The following is a 7,514-nucleotide window of genomic DNA, read 5'->3' as shown; positions in this document are numbered from 1 at the left end:
CTCATTTATACTACATTTTAGGGGTAAGAGAGTGTTGGTTGGTTCTGTTTCTGTGTTTGTCTTTACAGTCTGGGATAGAAGTTATGGGTTTTCAACCTCATGACTATCAAATGAAAGAATTCCATTAGAGGCTGAACCTGTATCACAAAACATATGGCAATGTAGAGATAAAATGCACTTAAGATCTATAATGAATGAAAATTATGCATTTAATCTTTGAGAGAAATGATGTACAATAGTGATTTCAAAAGATTTTAATGAAATAAGTAATCACCAATGTAGAAGGAAGTTTGATTTTCTCCTAAAACTGTTCGAGTGCACAAGTCCGTTTTTATGCCTAAAAAGATAAATGATTTGATAAGACACAGACTGATGAACTAGCAGTATTAAGAAGAGAAAGAAAGATTTTGTCTTTCAATATGAATGAGTTTTTGTAAAAGCATTGATCACTTAGGGTAAAGTCCAAGCAATTCTCATTCACGTCAAAAGCTCCATAATCTATCTTTATAAGATTATAATCAACAAAATTTTTTATTGATAAATATCCTTAATAAGACTGACTATGCTGCTAATTTCAAATTGTAGTGAATCTGTCAGATATAGCAAAGCATGTAAATCCACTAGAACTTAAAATCTCACAATTATCTGCAACAATAACAATATATCATTGTGATACTTGTCAAGTACTTTGGATAACAATAATTATGTTACATCCTATTTTAAATATTAAAATAAGATATCAATGAATTCTACTGGATCCCCTTTGGTCTCCTCCTCACTAACTATTTATGCTAAGAATTATACTCCCTGCCATCAAAGCTTTCACCTTGTAAACTTTTCATACAACTTCTTTCTTCTTCGACTTCCCAGCTATCATTAAATACTTTGCATTGTTCTTCTTTGACTTTAAGTAACATAAATACAACTTATTCGGATCTTCCTTCAAGATTCTGGTCATCAAGTTTAAATATTACTGGTATATTGGTTAATTTAAATGACATTACTAGAGTTCTATAGAAGCAATACTTAGTTCTGAAAATTATCCTTGATATGTCCATAGGTTCAATCTTCAATTGGTAATACCCAAATCTTAAATCAATTTTAGAAAATACTTTGCTTTTTCCATATGATCAAACAAATTATTAGTTCGAGGTAACGGATACTTACTCTTGATAGTAAACTTGTTGAGCTTTCGCTAGTCGACACATAATCTCATACTTCCATATTTCTTATTAACAATTAGTATCAGTGCACCTTATGGGGTACACTAGGTCTAATCGCTCCTTCTTCTAACACCTCTTGCATTTTCTTTGCTAACTCCTTCATTTTAACTGGCGCTATTCTGTGCGAGGCCTTGGACACTGGCTCTTCTTTGACTTTAAGTAACATAAATACAACTTATTCGGATCTTCCTTCAAGATTCTGGTCATCAAGTTTAAATATTACTGGTATATTGGTTAATTTAAATGACATTACTAGAGTTCTATAGAAGCAATACTTAGTTCTGAAAATTATCCTTGATATGTCCATAGGTTCAATCTCCAATTGGTAATACCCAAATCTTAAATCAATTTTAGAAAATACTTTGCTTTTTCCATATGATCAAACAAATTATTAGTTCGAGGTAACGGATACTTACTCTTGATAGTAAACTTGTTGAGCTTTCACTAGTCGACACATAATCTCATACGCTAGATTAATCGCGAACTTAATTTCTCTATCTGGAGGAAATGTTGGTAATTCATTTGGAAACATATCTTGAAACTCGTTAATTACTATAAAACCTTTAAATTCTGTTTGCTCCTGGCTTTTATTTATAATCGCCATAGTGCTTACATCTTGGTCACCGTAACCTTTTAGCTTAAATTATCGTTAACAAATTCTTTACCTTCCTTCGTCCTCTAAACCTCATCATATTCTCATTTGGCATCTTCAGGACTATCTTTTCATCACGACGGTCTGTCTGGGCATCACGCTTAAATAATTAATCCATTCCTTAAAATAATGTCAAATCCTCTTATCTCAAATGATATCAATTCTTCACAACTTATTGCCAAAAATCTCAATTCCACCATTGGTACTTACTTATTTAACAATTACACGTTCTTGACTTGCTAGTCCTTTAGTCATTATCTTATCAATTCAACAGGGTAATTCATCTTATCAACAAAACCTTGAGAGATAAACAATCAAATTTCTCTCACATCTTTTAATACTTTAACGCGTAAGGTATCCACAATAATCATTCACGTCACCACATCCGTATTGTAAATAACATATTTCACAAAAAAATCCCAAACTCTCATTTTCGGAGACGTATTCCTTATTGGAGTAGATTCCCTTGACTCTTAGTGCATCCCTGACTGGGCTAGTGATTTGAAATCCTCGCCCTATGCCCTTGTTTTCTTTCCATGCATGAGAGGTAGATGGAACTTTGCCCGCTTGGTTCATAATACGTTGAATTTTGTTTGAAAAACTTTTGCGAAGAACGACAGTACAACAAAACAACTGGAAGGATTCATAGTTTAATAAACTTAGAGTAGAAAAGAAAGGAGAAGTAATGTTTTGAATAAGAATGAGACAACCACATTGGTACTTAAGATGACCAGTCTTTCATACCATATGGCATACAACACATGATTAGGTGGCGTCCCACCTGACTCTTCGTCATTCTGACAAAGTGTCTCACCATAACACTGTTTGTCCCAAATCAGAAAGCAAAACTTGAGGGCAACAATTAAATTTGAAAGGAATGCAATATCCTCCTTTTTCTTATCACTGCAAAGAATTATCAAGAAAAGAAGTTCATACATATTTAGGATTCAAAAAGAGTATACACTGTAATATTGCAAAAAGAATGATACTATTGGTCACCATCCACATTTCACTCCTGTACCTCTTCTGAGATTGTCCGATCAATAAATCCCATCCGATTCATTTAATAACTTCAGAAAGTCCGCTGAAATGTCATCGTAATTTAAGCACTAGGATAGATTCTTACTTATTTGTGTCTTTAGCTTCGTACCTGCACGTATAATACTTTAACAATTCGATCATAATGGCGTTCTTACCAGATAACCTCGACTTTTCTCTTTTTAATTAGAATAACCACGAATCATTCAACATAATGATCCTTTTGTTAATAATATTCTTCTTTTAAAAAAGTATGGAAATCTTCCCAATCTTCTTCGGTCATACTCAGGCTTCTATTGCTAATCTCATCAAACAAGATTCACATTCTGCAGTTAGGATTAATCGAAATTTATTCATAATAGCGGGTCCATTTGGCACTCGGAATCAACCATACTAATTTCTGGAACACGTACTTTCTAATTAATCTGGTCTTATAACAAACAAGGAACTCAATTAGTAACTCGACAACCAATTTTTTTTAAAACTTATTTTATTCAAAAAAAAACTTTTAGAAATTTTGTAAGGGAAAATCGTTTTCGAAAACTTGTTTAAAAATTTTGAAAATCGCATATCTGGTTGTCCTTACTATATGAGTTGGTTGTTGTCCTCCTTACCCATAACCAAGGACCATTTAAGGAAACATTCACTTAATGGTCCATTCACTCAATCTACCTTCTCTCCTTTATTGGGTCCATCTGCCTTCCTCAATCGACGAAAACTTCAGTTTTCATTGCATGTTTTCTTATACGTAGCTTCACATCAAAGCTTCCATACCAGTAATACTCCTGTCATCATCTTTGCAGTCTTTAAGTAGAACAGACTATCCAGTAGTTAACAAGTCGGATGATGTCACATCACGTTGTTATTATAGATATATCACATTGTCATAACACCATCATCTAACTTTAAGAAAGCTCCAGATCCATTATCTTCTCTAACTCTTTTTCAAAACTCATCTAATCTATTTCACAAGCTAGCCATGGGTGGCCTAGTCACTAATGGCTTCTTTTAACCTGGTAGCAGCTATTATCCAAAACACATGAATCCTTTTTCTAAAACTCCTTCTCACCTTTATTAATATCTCACGTACCCACCATTTACTGTAGCTCTTGAATCCCTCCGCGAAGATACTGTTACTTCATAGGACATGTTTTAAACTGGGGGTATAAAACAGGGTGTAAGGTAAACTGAAGAGATACATTCACAGCCGAATGTCCAGTAAAACAAGAATAAACAGATGGAGGTTCTTAAACAGGTAGTCTCATATCAAGAGGTGGTAAAAGAGCGTTGAATAGCTTGAAGAGGTGCTATTGTTATAACAGAAGGTAATTCCATTAATACCGATGAATATTAACAAGGTACAAATCAAATCTGGGAGAAGATGACAATCCTCGAACGGAAGGTTCCGAATGATCAGATGATATCGGGAAAACAGGATCTGCCACTGCCGTTATCTGGGAATCACGTCGCAAGCTAAAATCTCGAATCGCAACACGAACCGTACCGAAATCTACCATACAGTCGCGCTCAACCTCACGACATCTTATCTTTCTAATTCCTATTCCTAGTCCTAACCCTCTACCCAATCCCGACAATCTAGGCTTATTTCAGTGACTTATAACCTGTAGCTCTAATACCAACCTATGACACCCTCCAAACCTGGGTCAGAAGTTTGGGGTCCACAACGCATACACAATATATAAACCTGTATAAGAAATATTATTTGTAATGACCCTGCTTTACATAACCACGAATCGCAACAGGTTAAAATATGAAAATAAGCCACAACCTTAACTTATGTTATAACGTACGAAATCCCTACTAATTTAATTTACAACTAATAAGGAAATTATTCTTACAATCTTACTATCTCACTACCATGTGAAGCTCCTTCTAGCTCGAACCAACTCAAATTGGAACCCTAGCTCGCACTTTGGACTGGGGAACCTTACTATCAACCATATCCTTTTTAACTGTAAAATACATAAAAAGATTCGCAAGAGTGAGCTAACTAACTCAGCACGTAATAATAACAATAACTGAGGTTTAATAATGATCAAGCGAGATGATTCAGAGGAATCAAGTTTCTTGTTAGACAATCATTAGAATTGGATGTTCATTTTAAATTTTAAAACCAAGGTTAGGCTGCTGATCAGTCACGCACTAATCCCGAGCAAGGCACACAGCTCTGCTCTATAAATTGGATCCAAGGCACACATTGGTCTAATTTGACCACGAATCTGGTCTGACCACGAATCTGGTCCATATAAAGAAAACTATCCAATTCTAAAGCAGTTCAATAGGATAAACAATATAACTCAATAAAACAAGATCATAATCAAAGGTAATAAAACATTTGCATAAGAGCATGGAGCAATTCATGGGTACCACAAGGGTATATCGAAGTATGTAAAAGAGATGGCCTCCAGCCTGTAAGGGAATCAGGTATTGGATGAACAAAGATTTTTCAAGGTTTAGTTCTTTGATATTATACAAAATGGTTGGGGTATAAAAGTTTCTGTATGTTCAAACAATTCGGTTCCAGTGTTTGGTAGTTATATATATTTGGAGAGTAGTATCATATTTGTGTGGTTTAGTATCTGGAAATCAACAAGGTATGGTTTACTAAGAATAAGGCTTACGGCTCAAAGATCAAATGATGTGATCCGGGTTTAAGGCTATATGATTCAAAGTACTCGCAATATAAAACAAAACTATTTTGAATACTTAACAATATGTCACAAGAGAATTTAGAAATGTTTGCACTATATTTCGAGAAAGGTTTAGAAGTACTTGCCTTGCAGGGCTTTACAACTATTACTAATCAACTCTGAGCTGATTCTGACGTTCAGGATTTAACGTCCAACCACTAGATCACCTTGGATTCGACTTCGACACTCGGGTTTTTCGGTTGAAACCCTACTGAGCTCGTCGACTGACCACTAGGTTATCTTTAGTCCAACGTCCACTTTCGGTTTCCGGACTAGAACCTACAGTGTCGAAATACTCTATGTTAGACACCCAGTTATGCTTGACATATCCTCGCTAACAACCTACCCATACGATAGCATATTCCGACTCGTACTTATATACATTACTATAGTACACGTAACATACAGGATTCATATACTCAAATCTTGATTCAATATTCATTTTCAGAATAACACATGTACTCATCGTTTTAGGAAACAAGGTTTGCCAGCTATAATTTAAGAATATATTCTTACGACACGAAGGTATATTTCGTAAAATAGGGTTATTAACCATATGGCACAATATGCAGGTAGGCTCTTACCAGATTTATTTATAAGTACATAACTATATACACTCGACTGATATTCTCGATATTTTACAGGATACGCTTCCGAAATTTGGACAGCGTCTCCTTTGCTTATTGGACTACCCGTCGAACAAAATCGACGTCAAATCCACAACAACAATTACTACAATAATCCAAAATCCAACCGATAACGCAACTAATCAATCAATACTATTTTAGTCCCAACCAAACACACCACCCAACCATCTCGAAACCAAATATTTAACTATTACTTTTATCTTGAATATTCTAAAAATAAATTTATAAACTGTTATTAGGCTCAAGAATCATCATTGCCATTTATCCGTCAGCTCAACGAGTTCATTGCTGACGGCGGCATAACTTCGACGGTACCCGTACGGGCGTCCTGTTAGAGTTTCGCCAAAATTTCTCAAACCCGAGTAATTTAATCATTTTATAATTCATAAAATCACAAAAGCAGTCATATGAATTAAGTTAATTGGAATCACAAAGCAAGCCTTCGAATTACACAGAACAACATCACAAATTACAGCCAACAGAACACACGCGCCTACGCGCTGCTACTAAAACCGCCATATCTCTCGTAAATTCGAGAGGCGGCAACCAAAAACACAGACAACATAGACATACATAGATTATGTATGTATATATATATATGTATATACCAAAGCTACCACCAAACGGGGCAACTCATCGGAGATAAACCGAAAAAGGGTGAACACGGCGATGACCGACAACAAGAGAAAAAGAAGAAACAGAGCACAACTATGACAAAGAGAAAAAAGATTAATCGAGTAGAGAGAAAAAGAATAGCAGAGAGATATGAGATACACAGGGGAACAAGGGATGAGTTTTGAGAAAATAAAAAGAAGGAATTGATTTCTATATTATTTTTTTTCCCAGCAAAACTCTGTGCAACACGTGTATAACCATTCTGTGACAATTTGACACGTATCAAATGAATAGGTACGTGTCCCAGATTTCGATCACAAGCCCGAAATTCGAAATTAACGGGTCAAGGTGCAAAATAAACAGTTTTAGAAAATTACAAGTATAATTTTAAAATGTTAGAAATATCCCGAAATAAATAAAAATGTAATTTTCATAATTTTAAAACAATTTTGGAAGCACAATTTATACCCCCTTTTAACAATTAAACGAATCAACGCGCGGGTGAAACTAATCCCAAAAATTCCCAAAATAATTTTAAAATTCTCGGAATATTCCAAACGTAAATAAATATGAGTTTCATAATTTTTGAAGAATTCTGGAATTAAATACATATTTTATAATTAAATGT

The sequence above is a fragment of the Apium graveolens genome, chromosome 1 (assembly GCF_009905375.1).
Source record: "Apium graveolens cultivar Ventura chromosome 1, ASM990537v1, whole genome shotgun sequence".
Classification (NCBI taxonomy): Eukaryota; Viridiplantae; Streptophyta; class Magnoliopsida; order Apiales; family Apiaceae; genus Apium; species Apium graveolens.
Note: the sequence above shows the minus strand (reverse complement) of the source record.